The sequence below is a fragment of the Neopelma chrysocephalum genome, unplaced genomic scaffold (assembly GCF_003984885.1).
Source record: "Neopelma chrysocephalum unplaced genomic scaffold, ASM398488v2 Primary Assembly neopelma1_92, whole genome shotgun sequence".
NCBI classification, from domain to species: Eukaryota; Metazoa; Chordata; class Aves; order Passeriformes; family Pipridae; genus Neopelma; species Neopelma chrysocephalum.
In genome coordinates, this window is record NW_020897754.1 from 842,806 (window position 1) to 860,739 (window position 17,934).

The window sequence follows — 17,934 nt, forward strand, 5'->3', positions numbered from 1 at the left end:
GAATAATCAAAAAAATCCTTCTCAAATACAGGACAGCTTAAGACAGTGTCTAAAGCCAGATTCCAAGACAACACAGCATTTTTTATGCTGTACGTACTCACACACGTGCTACACTTTGGCAAAGCTCCTATGTAGCACAGAGTGCATTTTATATATGTGCAGAAGAATTTCTACTAGTTCTACACTATATTAAGGACAACACAAAGTAAATCCTTTCAGTCATGCAATATTCCTATCTATCCTTACACAGCAACGACGATTTGCTTCAGCTTTTTCTGCAGTAAGATAAAGCCATTGTACATTTATCCTCATCTGTACTTCTGATACACAGAACTTCAACAAGAGACAAGCTTTCATTTTGGCAAATGACCAGGGAATTTTATTCTCTTTAGTTATACTGGTTCCCTCACCTGCTCCAGTTATCAATAGAATACTACTACAGCAGCAGGAGTTGCAGAATGGTAGCCACACACAGAAACACAGGAGGTGTGACTCATATAGAAGTCGATCACTGAAAAGCTGACCTGTACAAAAGGCAAACCAGCCTTAAGCAAGGCCCGTGAGTGGTGACAAGCCAGAGAAGAAAGTGCATTCTGAGTTTCTCTCACTTGCTTCACCAATCTCATTTACATCATAAAACAGGGGGCTTGGGGGGGGGGGAATCAAACTGATAAGAAAAGTCATACCAATACATAGTCTGACAGGATATATTTTTACAGCAATGGATTCTAAGTTCTGATATTTCTGATATCAAAAATTAATCATGTTGTCAGGAAAACCATTACCTGCTTCTGTTTACTACTTTTCCCGTCTGCTTTTCTGGAGTTTTGGCAATGTCTGACTTGCAGAGCTGAGGACAACTCCTTATGCAGAATCACTAAGGCTGGAGAAGACCTCCAAGATCATTCAGTCCAGTCTTGGACCAAACACCACCTTGTCAGCTAAACCACGGCACTGAGTGCCACGTCCAGTTGTTCCCTGAACACCTCCAGAGATGGGGACTCCACCACCTCCCTGGGCAGCCCCTTCCAATGCTTCACCACCCTTTCAGTGAAGAAACTCTTCCTGAAGATCTGCTGCCCAATTTGAAGCTTTTTGTTCATAACTTACCTCCAGATGAAGACAGACAGAGATCTCTTTATGCAGTGGGCTCAGAGCGACCTGCTGCTCCAGGCATAGGTGTCAACTCTGCTTGACAGCGTCAGTTCCTAGAAGAAAGAAATTGAAATATCGTTATACCTTAGTAAAACTACTTTTTCTTGAGGATAAAGTCCTATTCCCGCTCCTCCCTTTTAATGCTTTGGAAAAAAAGAGCGTTCTCCCAGCATCTGTAGATCTATAACAGCCTGCTGCATACAAATAGGAGTTTATTTTTAAAAAGTTAGTTCAAAAGAAATGTGGAATACTGAACCTAATTTGCTGCTTCTTATAAGTTTTCCTACTATAAATAACCAAGCGTGGTAAAAAGCATTTCAACAGCTTTCCAGAAGGTTAGGAAAAAAACTGAGCACTGTATTAGGGGGTCATGAGCATCTACCACCACTAAATTGTAAGTATAGGAGATTGTGAAATAATCTTTCCTAATTTTCTTTTTAAGGAAAATAATCCTCAGACTGGAGCTGTTCCAGACATAAAAACCTCCAAGTGCTCTCAAACTGCATACCCTGCCTCCCTTGGAGTAGTGAATCACAACCAATAATGCATAAATAGTCACACAAACTAGGCAAAGGGTAACAAATCCCAAACTGCTGATTAAGACTAATATTAATCAGCTTGGAAGGGATGCTTACTACAGCCATGTTTAACAGCATCATTGTGACAGACCTACAAACATTGCCTAACACTATGTCACAGCCAAGGAGAACATGTGAGAGGTGGCTGTTTTCAAACATTCATCACCAAAGACTTCCTGAACAGTATTTTAAAGGGACTTATCTATTATGTTTAACTCTAAATGGGAACTTTAGCATAAAAGAACTGATCTACATCAGAAAAACCTGCTTCTAGCATTTTGGTATCTCCTCTTCCACTGTTGTCACACACTAAATTTTGTCCAGGCAATATGTTTGTCTCCCAGTATCAATCAGAGTTATAAGAAAAGATGCAGTTAAGTACCAACTCCAGCATAAGAATGCCATAAGAGTTCAAAAAAGCAACAAACACCTCTTAAAGATCTGGAAAGAAAGGACTTGCCTGTTGTAAAACACTAGACCATGCACACTGAGCATCGAAGCCCTACGGGGTAATTGCTTCTCTCATTATGGCCAAAAACTTCATAATAGGACGTTCAGCAGCTCCGAAAATCTCATATCAAATCATTTTCACCACCACTGACTGAATATGTAGCTTGCACTCACAAACCAGTATTAATTAAATTCCTGGGTTGTCAGAAAATGTTTTGGTGATGTTTTGTGCTTTCCACTCTGTGGACCCACTAACATTTAGTAATGGTTCATCACATGGGCCTTTTACTTCAGCTCTGAAAGGACTGTAACAAATTTTGGTGAGTTTATGCCTCTCAGCTGAGAACCTGTAATTTCATAGAAGGAAGATATGCTTGTTAAAAATCCCTAATGTATTTGATTGCAGTTCCACTACAGATCATTGCTTTAGGTTTATTCACCACGTAGCCATAACTAGAATCAAACAGTCATAGAAAATGCAGAACATTCATTTAACCCACCACATCAAGTTAGATCCCCCATGCTTAAGCCCCAGTTACTTATCCACATGTTAGATTAGGAAAATAGATCTGGTTTTAGGATACAGATGGTGACTTAGTTAATCCAGAGGCACATATGCTTGAGTTTTGCTGGGGGAGGGAGCAGTAGAGGAGAGAAATAGCATCTCACTTCGAACTATGAAAGCTCAGCTTTGAGATGTTAAAAGAGGGGTCTTTAACTATTGCAAACTGATCAACTGCCAATATACAAGCAGTAAACATTTCAGTTGCTGTTCCTTGTTAATTATCCAGGATACTTTACACACCAGCCAAAGAACAGTGGATTCTTAACCTGAGAATGGAGCAGCTGTGATGCTGATCCAGCAGCAGGGACCGACACTTCCACTCAAACAGAGCTGCTTTATCTTCTGCTCTATTGAAGCCCTAAAGCTCTTCTCAGACCACTTTGCAAACTGAGTGGGAAGGAGTGAGGATAAGAGCCACATTCTGTCCTTAGGGACCCCTATTAAATCAGATTCCCAACATCAGCCACTTCCTCTTTGTTTTCCTCAAGCCATATGGCTTCCTGACAAAATCTGTACAAACAATAAATCCATTAATCAAGCCACTGCTGGAGGAAAAGCCTTTTTTTTCCCCCTTCCCTTCATCAATCCAGACATTTTAATGGAGATGTTTTATGTATTTTATTTTATGAAAGTCCCAAAGAAAATACTAAAGTAGTCTTTGTTCACACACTGCAGCCTTGTAGGCCAGAGCTGCATTTCCAGTACATACTTGTAGAAGGAGATCCTCACATGTTAAAATGCAAAGAGATACAGCAATAGAGTCAAACCAGCAAGAAAGGAGTCCAGCCTTGTTAAATATTTAGCAAGGATGCAGTATAAATTGCTACCTGGGCTCCCAAGTATATTGTACCAAAAAAAAAAAAAAAGGCAACAAAAGTTACAGTTTTTTGTAATCAACACAAATAGGTAAAACAAGAGAGGCAGCTCTGAAGAGATGTGTAGATGTAAATAAATGCCACAAGTAGGCCATGAGCAGTTGAAAGGAAGAGCTTCTTTTAAGAGATGCCACAAAAAAGGACTTTCTTTGCAAGGGGAACCAAGATGACCAGTTCCACACAACATGCTACATAATCTGTTCGGCACCTCCAAATTCGTAAAGTCGCATTGGTGACAACGTGCATCTCAGATCACGAGGAAATAAACACCACATATGCAAAGAACTCTATGGTAGGGAGGAAACACAGAGAGAAGAGTAAGATTTTTAGCTCTTGTAGGTGGGAAAATCCCTTTCTAAGATTAAGACCTGATTTCCTTTGCTTGCAGCAGTTTTTTTACAACATCGGATTATTCTCGTACCCTCAGATGTCACTCACAGACATTTGTGAAGTCTGTGCTACCCCTGTCTATGCCAAACAACTACTTGCATCACACCCTGGAGCCTTCACAGCAAAGCAAGGGGTTTCTTAGTGATGATGGGAGAAGGGGGGACCAAGACACAGTTCATCACCTGAATGTATGATGGCATTACCAACGAACTGAACAAGGTTGATGTGTTTAGAGACTGTCATAGACTGGCCTGGGTTGGAAGGGGTCTTAAAGATCATCTCATTCCAACCCCCTGCCATGGGCAGGGACACCTTCCACTAGCCCAGGTTGCTCCGAGCCCCATCCAACCTGGCCTTGGACACTTCCAGGGATGGGGCAGCCACAGCTTCTCTGGGAAACCTGGGCCTGGGCCTCAACAGGGAAGAATTCCCTCCTAATATCCCATCTAAACCTGCTCTCTGTCAATGTGAAGCCATTCCCCCTTGTTCTGTCACTCCAGGCCCTTGGAAACAGTCTCCCTCCATCTTCCTTGTAGCTCCTTCAGGTTCTGGAAGGTCACCCTGAAGCCTTCTCTTCTCCAGGCCGAACAATCCCAATTCCATGAAAATGCAAAGTGTCTGATTTGATTATCTCTTCCCACTGATGTTTTTTTCCGAAACTTCTTTGACTAAAGTTATTAAATCAATAGTCTGCAGTGCAGGAGGAAAACTGGGAAGAACGAGAAATTGCTTTCAAACTCAAGGGGTCTGTTTCAGTCACACATTTCCAAAGCAACTGCGACCCTTCCACTCACACAGAAGGAAAACTAAATTGGCATGGTAACAAATTTTTTTACCTTAAATCATGTTTTATTTTCTTCACAGGTGTTCTGTAGCTTACTGGGCTATCAAAACTATGTCTTAATTCATGTCAACCAAAGTAATCCTGTGTTTAAATGAAGTTCAGGAAATACAAAGCAGTTTATGACACTGACAAAAACCTTACAGAGAAAGAGCATTAAAAAAAAAAAAGGAGTGAAGTTTGTTTTTAAAAAGTTTGGGTGGGTTTTTTGTCTTTTTTGGGGGGTTTGGTGGTTGTTTGCTTTTTTTTTTAAATACAGGAAAGTAGCATCTTGATTAAAAGCAGGAAATCTTTTAAATTAAATCCCTTTCAGTCTTTGTTGAAGTTAAGTAACAATTAGCCACAAAATAAAAAAAAAATAGGGAAAGAGTAGCCTTCAAATTTTGAGTCATTGTCTCCAAGGAGACACATCTGTAATTTTAACAAGGTCAGAACATTTCAGTCAGTTCTTTTGGGTAATGGATGATACACAGGGAGCCTACACCATCATGAATTATTAGCTTTGAGGCCACAATCTGAAAAGATGCACCATCATATTCAGAGTACAGATGGATTTGTAAATGCCTTGAGGTAGTGGTGGTGAAAGGTATGTTTGTTTTGGACAGAGCAGTGAGGAGGATCAGGTGCTGCAAGTTAAGGAGGCCTTTTACCACATCTGGGTCAGATGGTCCCAATTATCCTCTCATCGCTGTTAATCAGAAGTCCTCCTTCAGCAGCCCTATAATAACCTGTGTAAAAGTAAATCTGGCATTGGTGTTTGGCTTCTAGCAAGAAAAAAAAGCTCGCCTGTCACAAATCAGTGCAAGCAGCACCCTGGCTGGAAGTGTTCAAAAGCCTGTGGCAAGTGCAAAGTGATGTCTCCACGTCAAGTGTCAAAGTGGAACACAGGAAATGTTGACAAGAAAATTTAGGTGTGTACCAGTGGGGAGGAAAAGGTCCTGCTACATCACTGTTCTGCTCTTTCTGACCCTATGGGTAAACAGCAGGTGCTCCCAAATTAACAGGATCTGTTAATCAGCCTGTTTTGGCTACTGCTCTTACCTGTGGGGACAAAACTGGAAGCGAGACACTTTATTAGGAGAATACAAAGAGCATCAAACTGTTTGTCTTCACCGACTTGTTCATATCCTCACCTGACTGCAGAAGATCAAAGGGGTTTACTCCCCATCTTCCCCCGAGCAACCCCACACCTCAAACAGAATTAAGAGAGGTCCATTAACTGCACCATTAATCCCACGTCTGCTTGTGTCCATTTTGTCTGGAGCACTCAGGTCCTGCTTACCGAGTGAGAAGCCTACATCTGTGAATCCCATATAGCTTTGTGTGTGTTTGCTTTTTAAAAACCATATCCTGCATTACCAGGAGCAAAAGCATTTACATCCCTTTCCATATGAGCCAGAAAAGAAGTTGCTTCTTTGTTACTACTATTAAGATCTTCTCAGGAAGAGACAAAAACTCGATAATATCTTCAAATTCAGCCCTGAATGACTCCCTCTTCAACTCACAAACACAGTGCTTTAGGCTCTACCGAAGTGTTGAAAAGTAAGTGCTACAAAAACATGTTGATACATAAAACAAAAGGAGTGAAATGAAAATTATAAAGCAGTTTGATATAAAAGAAAAGTTTTAAATGTGATCTTCAGAGTTCTGCCCATCATTTTTCTCCTTGCAAGTGTGTGAAGGGCATTTTCTTTCCAGGAACAACAGGTTTGAATTTATTTAATGCAGTTTTAAGCCTTCAGAGTTACAGCTGTTGGGAAAAGAGAGAGAAGGAATTTACATTCCTGCCTTACCTGTATGATTTCACCCTTGACTATTAATTCTTCAAACACAGCAAAAAACTCTTGCCATGCCTACATATGACTAAATATTTTGCACCAGTTCTCCAAAAAGCATATATGAGAAAGCACATTTAAAGAGAAAGAGACCGAATAATACACTTGAGTGCCATTTAACAGAAATTAGAATGAGGTCTGTATATTCACACATCCATTGAGTTGTTTGGGTTGTACCAGAAAGCACATTGAATTAGCTCCTGTTATTAATTGTAGCTGGTAGAACCACAGGAGGGCATTTTAAAAGAACAATTCAAGTTAAAACATGTATGTCATTAATCATGCACATCTCTGAAAAAGTACAGTTGGGCAAGTCATCCAGGTATTTAGGCAACATAAAAGTGGTAGCACAGAAAACCAGTAGCATGATGGTGCTGCATTTGCTTTAATTTCATTCCTTAAGGATAAGTCTGGTTAACAGTAACTGCAAAAAAAATGGAATAAGATTCTGGTTTATTTGCATCAGTGGAGTTCAGGACAAGTAGAACTAATGAAGAATAAACCCAAATCTCCCCAGAGAAGCTGTGGCTGCCCCATCCCTAGGAGTGTCCAAGGCCAGGTTGGATGGGGCTCTGAGCAACCTGGGCTAGTGGAAGGTGTCCCAGCCCATGGTAGGGAGTTGGAATAAGATGATCTTTAAGGTCCTTTCCAACCCAAACCACTCTGTGATTCCATGATTCCTTTGCCACTGAGCTCACCATGCAGCCTGTGTTTGCACTACAGGCAGAATCCAACAGTCCCTTCAGTTTGTACAAACAGTCGACATTGCAGTTCCTGAGTGAACAATTCTCCACTTCCCAGGCACTGCCAGACAACTTTGATTTCCACATCATATCAATTTATAGTCAGTTCTGGAGAGCCTGTTCTATTTTTAAAAATAATGAAGGACTGCTGCTATCTTTGCAAGCAAAGGCTGTTTTTTCCAGCTACCATAGGTTGTTTATACAGCATCCTTTTGTAGGATCATTTAGCCTGGTTTTATATGAGCACTGAGGTAACAGTAGTTTGCAGAGTCCACATCAGGAACATAAAATAATTAAGATATCAGGATTAAGCAGTCACTGCAGATAATTTGTAAATTCAAAAGGGCTCAGTTTAGCATTAACCCAAACCAAGAAAAAAATTCAGTTTCAAGTCAGTTTTGTCTTTAACATCAGCAGGAACATCCAACATTGCTCTGCGTTTCCAACTAACCCCTTCTACACAAGAAAGTTCTTGTCCAAGCCAGTGATTTTCCAGAGGGTTTAAAGGTTAACTTCAATCATCCTTTGCTTGGCAAAAAGAGTTATAAGTCACTGCTAATAACCCCCCAAATTCCAGCATTCTTACACAGGACAAAGCAAAGGACTTAAGACAGTACTCAGTAGCAGCAAAAGCTGTGGGAGACAGAAATCCAGCCCCTTTTCCAAAGGCCTACAGTGCTCTCTTTTGTGATTGCCATCTTGCAGATGACAAACCATTTTCAACCACGAGAGACATGAAAAGCCCACCTCTTTGCTGTGCCTTTGCACACAGGGCAACGTTAAAGTGCTCAAGAGTCAGAGACTTCATATCATCCATATGTTAAGAGAACTTAATTTCAAAAGATGTTTTTAAAAAAAACTTCACTAATTTAAGGTGGGAGGTTTGTGCTTACACACATGAAAAAGTAGAAGACAACAAATCATTTTGTTGTATATGTTGAAACACCCCCAAAATAACTCGATTTCAGTATAAGAATAATATAGCAAGTTTAAGTAATAATTTTTTTCAGGTAACTTGTGTCTGCAAATAGTCAGCTCCTATCTAATGAACTTGAAATGTCTCTAACTGAAAGCCCGTGCTGGATAATAACAGGTAAAATATTGAAGTGTACAGCTGCTATGAATTTCATGGCTGTAGAAAGGCACAGATGGCACCTGCAGAAAGCAGAGTCAGGCCTGCAAGCTTGATTTCCAGCTGCCTCCACAAGCATTTGTCCTTGCTGAAGATGAGCACCCTCCATGAAACTTTCATCCAACACCCCCGTGTTCCGTGTCACCGTGTCCCCCCTCCCCAAGCATGCAAGGGGGATAATACACCACTTCTTAATTGTTACTAATCAAAGGAATAGGCATTTTACAGCAGCTACTGCTATTATATAATCATAGATTTCTTTTTGCTTGGAGCTTTCATTTCTTACTTCATTGTGTAGCCAATAGATGCCAAACTACCTTTTTCTTTTCCTTGCAATCAGCTGTGAATCGATGGAAGACAAAGAGCTGATTTTTGCTGGGTTTGCTGCACTCTGTCAAAGGAAATTTAATCGGTGTCAAGTGCACTTGGACCTTGCAGAGGTGCAAGTGTGAAGCAAATGTGAGAGAGAGGAAAGTTTATTTCTCCATCTCAACCCATTACCTCCTTCTCAACCAGCACTAAGTGAAGCCACAGCATTTTGTCTCAATAAAGACATTAATTTAAGAAAAACCCTGTAGAAAGTGATCACAACAACAGTTTCAGCACTAATTATAATCTCTAGTTGGACACTAACTGGTAGTTAAATAGCACCTGGGAGATACAAGGGCCAACTAAGCACCAGCTACCAGGAAATGCCCCTGAGGCAATTTATGCCATTAAAGTCTTTGAAATTTATTTATTTGATAGTGTAAGGGTAAACAGCAAGTTCTTGCATTATCTGCTACAAAACTTAATTTGTGTCACTGGCAACACAAATCAGCATTTAAAAGGCCACTAGTAACCAAAAGGAAAGCAACATCTTCCAGCCCAAGATTACTTTAAGTTTATAATTAATGAAAATATGTCTGGAATTTAGTTCCTAGTTCACAACAACACAATGACTATGTCTTTAAATCACCCAGAATTATAATAACATCTTAACTCACTCAGGGAGATAAACAAACAAACAAAACAAAACCAACCACAGGGCTAAATCTGAAGATCCTAACTCAGAAGTACAGAAAAATCAGATGTTTTCAGCAACTAACTATAGAAAATGTTAGGCTGCTCATCTCAGAAAGGAAAAAAAAAAACAAAAAAAACAAACAAACAAAAAAAGAGACAAATCTCAAGATACTCTGCCTACAGTGGAGGGGGACAACCAACCCTGAAGACATTTCTATGAAGCTAAGCAAACTTTAAATGTATGTAGATGGCATTACTTTAAGCAGAGTTTAAGATATAAAAAATGAAGCAACTTGTGATCTAAGTATAATAAAATTGAACCTGGCAGATTATTAGCTCACTGCTTCTGCTCTCCTGTGAGAGGTTCTACAGCTCAGTTCGTGGTACAGGCTGGTGCTGTCACTTTTAAACCAATCTCTTCACATCTCAAACCACTGCGGTTGTTAAATGCAAATAATTAATTGTGGCTATAAATGAAAACAATAAACCTAAGTTTTTGTACACAAACGTGACCCCTACCATTCACTATTTGAATTCTTTGAAAAAGGTACATTTCTGGGGGGTAGATCCAAGGTATGGGATGAGAGACAGGGAGAAGATATTTTTAGAGATGACTGCTCAAGATCAGTAGGTCAAATAAAAAATAGGAAGTAACCACAAAAAGGTTTGTCACAAAGATAATGGGTTGGTTAAAAAGTATGTTGTATAACAAAATGAAAATAAACATAAAAGCTTAGTGTCATCCCTGCCCATGGCAGGAGGGTTGGAACCAGCTGATCTTTAAGGTCCCTTCCAACACAAACTATTCTATGATTCTATGATAACCAGACTCTCCAAGCACTGGAACAACAGAAAGAGACAACCTTCATATTCCCCAAGGCCTTTTCTTCTCAAGAATTTGAAGTAAGGAAATGCTTTCTTTTTCAAATTTTTCCTAACTGACTAATCAACTCCTCACATTAACTCCAGAGTCAGACCAAGGCAGAAGTCAACACTGTTATTCAAAGACCTTTCCTTACAGTTGAACAACCAGTTACTTATTTACTTCCTTTGTTTGGTTGGTTTTGGTAGGGGACCATTACCTCAAATTAAGTGCTCAACACAAGCCAGGGGAAATGGAAAGTTTTCCTCTGAAGTTCAAAAGTAGGATTCAGATCCTGCTGCCACTAGCAGAACAAACAAGAAAAGAATCAAGAGAAAGAGAAAAGCAGCAATAAAGCCCATCGTGTCAGTTTTGCTGTTTTCAGACTTCCTTGGCAAGGTCTCTCCCTTGATTTCAAGCACTGGCCAGCAAAATTCCACAAATTCCCTTTGAAAAGGTACCATGCACTGTAAAAATATGTGGGAAGTCCACACTTCTGCAGCTCAAAGCCAAAGAGCTGCAAACACGAGACCAACACGCTGTGAAGATGTACTGCAATGTTAACGTGCCAGATGTAAATACCAGCACATGGGCAGATTTACTCTTTCCCCACAGCGACATCCTTCTTGGAATGCATGAGGCTTCCACTGGTGTTGGCTGCTTCCCAGAAGCACTGTGACAACTCTCAGGTAGGGGTAAAAAAAGGCAATTTCAAACATCTATTCCTGAATTTGGAGATCCTCACTGGTTCTCAGAGCACCATTCAGTCAAGGGAGATCAGAAGTTACATGGCCAAAAAATAAGCTGTCTAGGTCCTGCTAATCTATGGCAATAATTCTGTTTGTTTTCAAGACTTTGCCATTTTTTCATGTGTTTTTAATCAAAGCTCTTTTTTCAACTACATCTAGACATGATTTTATAAATTCCTCTCCCCTCCTCCCCAAACTCAGTTGTTTATAAACCTGCAAATGTTTTTTTGTAAGGTCTTACAAATCTAATTCACATTATCATGGACTGGCTTGGGTTGGAAGGGACCTTAAAGATCATCTCATTCCAATCCCCCTGCCATGGGCAGGAACACCTCCCAGGTTGCTCCAAGCCCCATCCAACCTGGCCTTGGACACTTCCAGGGATCCAGGGGCAGCCACAGCTTCTCTGGGCAACCTGTGCCAGGGCCTCACCACCCTCACAGGGAAGAATTTTTTCGTATCCCATTCAAATTGCACCAATTCTGATGAGCCCTGACACTTTTCATTTCCAGAATTTCAGTCAAAATCAAGAAACAACTTGATTTTCAGAGCTTCATTCTTGAGAGCAAACCGAATCCACCTACACACAAAACCTTCAAAATAGTCAATAGCAAAGCATGGACATTTTCCAAAACCAACACTCACAATCAATGAAACGGTTTTTGAAATGGCAAATGTAACAGACAAAAAGAGGCTGAACAGGATGCTTTGACCTTCTCTGAAAAAGACAGAGACTAACAAAGTTAAAAGGCTTTTGGGGGATAAGAGATGCACATCTTGTTTCTATAAAAAGTATTTTATAGAAAACATATTTAAAAATATGCTCTTTCTACTACATCTAAACAGGATGAGTACACTGTGAGTAAACCAGGTATTTGAAACATAAAAGAAAAAAAAACAGTCTGAGTAGGAGAGTTGCATAGTGACCAAACTCTTCATCATGAAGCTGCAGGACAGTGCTACCTCTGTGCAAATTATTTGAGGAAAGCTGTGTTATTCCTCCTTATGCTTCATATAATGTAATAATCTGTAGATATCAAGTGGAAACTAATGAAACAACCTGAACCAAAAGGTACCTCCAATACCTGAGCTATCCCATAACAGGAGAGCTGCGAGCTGAACAAGAAAATCCACACACAAATCTTTTTATATTCACTCAAGGCACACACTGACCATGAAGTCATCCAGTTCCTTCACTCCTATGCTGATTCCCACGGTGACATAGGACAATTCTATCTCCAGAGACACCAGCACAAACCAGTAGTTTGATAGCATCAATCTCCAAACCAAGCAGGGAGTTGTAACACCTACAAAGAGCCTCAATGATGCCCTTAAGTGGGCAATATTTCACATATTAGGCCCTTATGGAAATGCCCTATAAGCATCTAAAGTTCCATTGGGCAAAAATACAGATACTCCCAAAGGGTTTGCATTTGTTTTCCTTTTTTTATTTCTATTTTCTTTCTTGTTGCAGCATCAAGTGAAATCCTTACTGCTTCCTTGTTAAATAAATGCTTTGTGAAAAAAACACAAAGCACAGTCAAGTTATTAATATTAATCCTTAAGTACTACATTAAGAAACACACCAATTCATTTGACTTAGCGTGGTTACACATTATAACTATAAAAAGCTTTAAAGTACATTTACATAGTTTCTAAGATTAAACAAATACTAAGTGAAAATACCACTTTATGGTTAGAAAATGGGTCACTTTTCAACACATTAATGAGATTTTAATTGTTTGAGTTAAAAGCAACATTCAAACATCTTTACTAGCTATTGCTGGACAATGTCTCAGTTCAGGCAGGCTCTTCAGCTGGAAAGAAGAGGCATCTACAGCAATGAAAATTTTATTCAGCATCATAAAAACGTATCAACCTATAGCTCTTTCTGTAACATAATACACCAGTTGCACACAATATTAAATTCAGCTGCAGTGATTAAGAATTCTCTCTACTGACAGAAGCACAAAAATTTATTCATTTTTCACCTGATCAACTGCAGCTAAATAATTCCATACTGTAGAATGAAAGGTGGTTTTCTGACGTAGCATCAACTGCCTGTGTTGAGACTTCCCTGCAATTCCAGCACCAGAGTTTAACTGAAACTACTGGTAATGAGAATTTTTGGAATAAAGCTCTACAAACCAGCTACAAGGGCATAACCTTGACTTTCCAAATGGATGCTCTGTGCTAAATAAAGCAAGCACGGGATAACACTAATGGGCAGAAGCACTCCTAACTTATGTATCATTTAACAGAAGACACATATTTTGCTCTCAAAATCTAACAGTTTAGGTTCGTACCAGTTTGCTTTGCCAAACTGCTTTCAGGAACACTGTAGCTAATTGTTCTTTGTGTTAGGCCAGGTCTGAGAGGTGTGACTACAAGAACAGTAATTCTGTGTGTCTATGATTATCACAGGAAAGGTAATAAGTCTTCCAAAAGGACTAGACAAATACAGTTGGCAAAGCATTCAATAGTGTTTTGAAGTATTCACAGGAGGGGTTCAGAAGTAATCTAAGGGGGGAAAAATCAACACCAAACCATTGGCTTTGAAACCTGTGCTACACAGAAATCAAATGTGAGGGAACTCACTGCTCAGCACGGCCTCTCAACAGCATTTACAGGAGCAAGTAACAAGCAACAGTTCCTGTTGGAACTAATAACTGACCCACAGCATGCACAGAAAAAAAACAAACCCCAAAAAACTCACAGCACAAACACCCCAGCAGTCCCACCCTCCCAAGCACTGGATAAACTCATACTTGTGGTACCTTCTCCACTCGAAGCCAAGTGGGACTGTCTGCGTGGTCAACAGCAGAGTGAAACATTACTCCTTTTGTTTCAGAAGATAAATGAAAGTTTAATTAGCCCAGATCTTCAGAAGAGGCAGCTAAATTTTTTAAGGCCATGTCCAACAGTGATGAGCATTAGGAGTAACAAGAGTTATCTATATTTGATGTGTAGTAGAGGAAAAAAAAAAAACAAACCTCAAACTCTACCAGCATGAATTCACCCAAACACTCCTATTGTTCATTTTTTCAGATATATTTTCGAATTAAAAAAAAAAAGAATGTCCTTTCTAAAATGTAAATTGTAGTTTTCTGCTCTTTATTCCAGTCATTTTTGTCCTTCTTGCCCTTGAGATTAATGTGATGTGGAAAAGCACACACTTTGCATAGGACACAATACCCCATATGAGAACAATTTCTGGATTTTGTGAGAAGCGACCTGGTATCACCGTGAAATCATTTCTTTACTACACAAAATATTTTTAATATGAAAATAAGGTAGGAGAAAAACATTGGTTCAGTCACTTTCAAAAGAAGTTGTTATAATAAGAAAATATTATTCAGGTATGACATTTTACCAAGTTATCGTATTCACAATAAAAAAATCCCATACAACACAAACCCCAAATTCTTTTATGTTTCATTCTTGGAAACACAAAGAAAACAAAAAGTCAGTTTTCAGAGTGAAGCCTCCAAAGCTACCAAAGCTGCAGCAATAATATGTTTATATGCTGTTACATAATTCTTAATAAATAAGTTTTTGAAATGCATTAAAATCAGAACCAGCACTTTCTTGGCAGTTTGCCATTAACAGGCAAATAATTATTTCATTTCTGCCAGTGTAGCAAGCTGGTAGCAATCCAACTTAAGAGTTATTCCATTTCAACCTTGCTTCTTACCCCACATTAACTGAAATTGGTTTACATTACGTGACTAATGCAATAAAGGCAAGACTACTGTCACTTGACTAGAAGAGCTCATCATCCCTTGGCCATTACTGCATAGCTGAAATACAAATATAATTTATATGTATGCACAAGAATTCCACAATAGTTATTATTGCAGCACCTTCTGTCCTAGGAAAGCCCTTGACCACAGCAGCAGGTTTGCCATAGATGAAGTCTGAGCTGTAGATTGCAGCCCCACAGGGAAACCTGAAGGGTGAAACACACCTACACACCATCATTTCCCCATGCAAATACTTGCTTTCATTGCACCATTTCAAGTTGAAAGGTCCTTCACCAAAATAAAGCAGCTCATTCAGAAAAGGAATTTCTCTTATGTGCGTCTTAATCAAACAGAAGCATAAAAAATTAGGCTGAATGCAGAGTTCAGAAAGCTCCTCATATGCATAGACCAGCACGTGTTCTTTAAAGTCACAGCAATAATACACAGCCACAAAAAGCCTCACCTAAACCCAACCTGAGAACACAGCAATGTTCTGGAGAAGGTCACTGAAACTGCTCTGAGAAGCACTTATATCCCTCCCCATAGCTACTCCACTCTGGAATACCTTCCAGGAAACATTGAAGTGGAGTTGCAGACAAAACAAAGAACTCATTAAATCATGCCCAAAATGCTGGGCAGCATGTAGGAAATTAAGTCATTCTTCTAAGCAAAATGCTGGTCATCTCAAAAACATGAGAGGTGTGCCTGTGGTGCCATGGAATGGTGTGGGTTGGAAAAGACCTTGAAGATAATCTCGTTCCAACCTTCCTGCCGTGGGCAAATACAAAACACCCCAAATGGCAAGTTGCAGTTCTGTTACAGGAGGCAAAAATCCCATTTCTAAATGCCCTATGAAGGAACAGAACAGACTAAGCAGTGGCCTGACACCACTGTTAAGCTCTAAGAGTGTTTCACATTAAAAACAAAGTAGTGCACAATACCTCTAACAGTTGTTCAGACTCCAAAAGGAACTAGCTTTTGGGGCAGATAGGTTGATTTTGACTAGCCAACCATACTAGTTCAATATATATTGCCTAAAATAAACCTGGAACTACGCACACAGTGTACACTGTCATAAAGGGTGCAGGGGAATCCATCAGTTCAAGAAATAGGCCCATAAACCAGCCATAATTACTATTTTAAGGACTTCAGAATTGGCTTCTTACCTATATTAGCTGAAAAGCCAAAAGTTATGTTTATAGCATGGTTTATGATCTACATAAGTCTTAGAAACGTTAAGACTCAGAGCTAAATCATGGGACAAACCCAGTTTTTTAATCCAAGGTGTGAATGAATTGGTGTTACTGTCACCAGCAAAGGGAGCTTTTCATCTCTTCAAGGTCAGAGTTAGAAGTCACCACCTTCTTGTGAAAGCAAATATAATATCTGCCACCACCAACAGTCCCATGTGTTCAAGAGAAGTACAAGAGGCATGAGAGAGCTCTTTTTGTCTGTTTTTGCTGATAGCACAGCACACAAAGCCCTCGTACAAAGTAAAATCAGCTACAGTCAAGTACAAGCCTGTATCTGTTTTAGGGGCAGAATGGCCAAATATTTGTGATCCAGAGCAGCTTGAGTGCTTTCCTTTGCATTCAGCTGTGTTACAAGACTGTGACATGCTGCTATTTTTTTTTTCCTTGCTAGTGATCCTTACACTACAATTCTGGGGAAAACACATATATTCCTAGTACTAATGAGATTATTATTTAATGCCATTAAAACCCATTTGACCAGGACTGAGTGTGCTAGATAATGGATCAGAACACTCTTTACAGTAATTCAATCACACCATAACCCTTTGAGCCTTCTAAAAATAAGGAACATAATGTAAATAGTGTGACTATTGGTAAGCAAATTGCATCCAAGGATGACATGAATGAGAATCTTGGCTCTTAGATTCTGGGTGGGAAAGATGGTTACTCACAGGTATCAACAACTAACAGCACCAGAAACTAGATTTTGTTATTATATTTATATATTATTATGTTTATGTCTATTATCCACACATATTATGTGAAGGTGGAAAAGAGTTCAGCATTTCTGTATTTCTGAAGTTGCTTATTTGCATCTTCACTTTCTACATACAACGAGCAAACCCTAAAAATCCCTGGTAAACATCATTTATTATGCTCAAAATTATTATACAGCATTACACAGCATGGACAGAAAACCATTTTCAGTGAGAACAATGTAAGATAATCCCCACTTGTGAAAGGAATGAAAGGTCACAGGATTTGAGTCAGTTGGTTAAGACACTTCTACCACACAAAGCTTTTATGCAATAATACTCATCTTGTTCAGTGTTAGTGACTTTCTTTTTTAATTAATTTTTTTTCTTTAAACCTGTAACCTATGTGAGTGGAGAGAAATCAGGGGAGAACTGAGCACCAGGGATGAAACAAGCAGCTGAATAACTGCCCGACTGGGCACACAGAGATCCTGTCTTGAGCCTTTAAATAACACCTGTGACACACAAAAACAAGTAGTGCTGAAGTTCAATTGAATTTTTCCTATTTCTTCATTTAAATTCATGTACAAGATCAATAACATCAGCAAGAGGAAAGGATTTTTCTATGCTAAAGCACCTCTTTAAGTAACATTTTGGAGATTAGAAGCCTCCTTGGATTATTTGATGTTTCTCCATTCAGCTGCAGGTAGTCTGGGAGTATCTTCCCTAAGTAAAGGTTTACCTTGTACATGCACCTTCTTAAAGCTTGTCTTTAGCTTTTAGACTTACTGATTGCTGGAACAGAGAACAAAGTGACTGCCAAATTCACCTTTCAAACGTGAGGTAAATTTCTCAATACAAACAAATAAGATGCCTTGGCTACACCTTGGCTTTACAGGTAGCAGAATTATTTAATTATGGTCCTTTCTGGCTCTCTCTTTTCTACCAGCTCATAGTTTATATTAATTTCAATGGAATTCCAGCCATCACAGCAGGGAAGAGTCCCCCATAGTTTAGAATGAACGTGGAACCTTCCTCCTGAAGACAGACAAGGCCATCACAG

The 17,934-nt window shown here is 39.4% G+C and overlaps 1 protein-coding gene across 2 annotated transcripts in view; it reads right to left on the bottom strand.

The window, feature by feature from the left end:
- The window catches only part of RASSF8 (Ras association domain family member 8), an 81,803-nt gene that overhangs the window by 44,458 nt on the left and 19,411 nt on the right, over positions 1 to 17,934 (bottom strand). For both annotated transcript variants that reach the window (XM_027693535.1, XM_027693533.1), the window contains exon 2: positions 1,111 to 1,208. The gene's annotated coding sequence lies outside the window, so the exon portion shown is untranslated. The remainder of the gene's footprint in view (positions 1 to 1,110; positions 1,209 to 17,934) is intronic.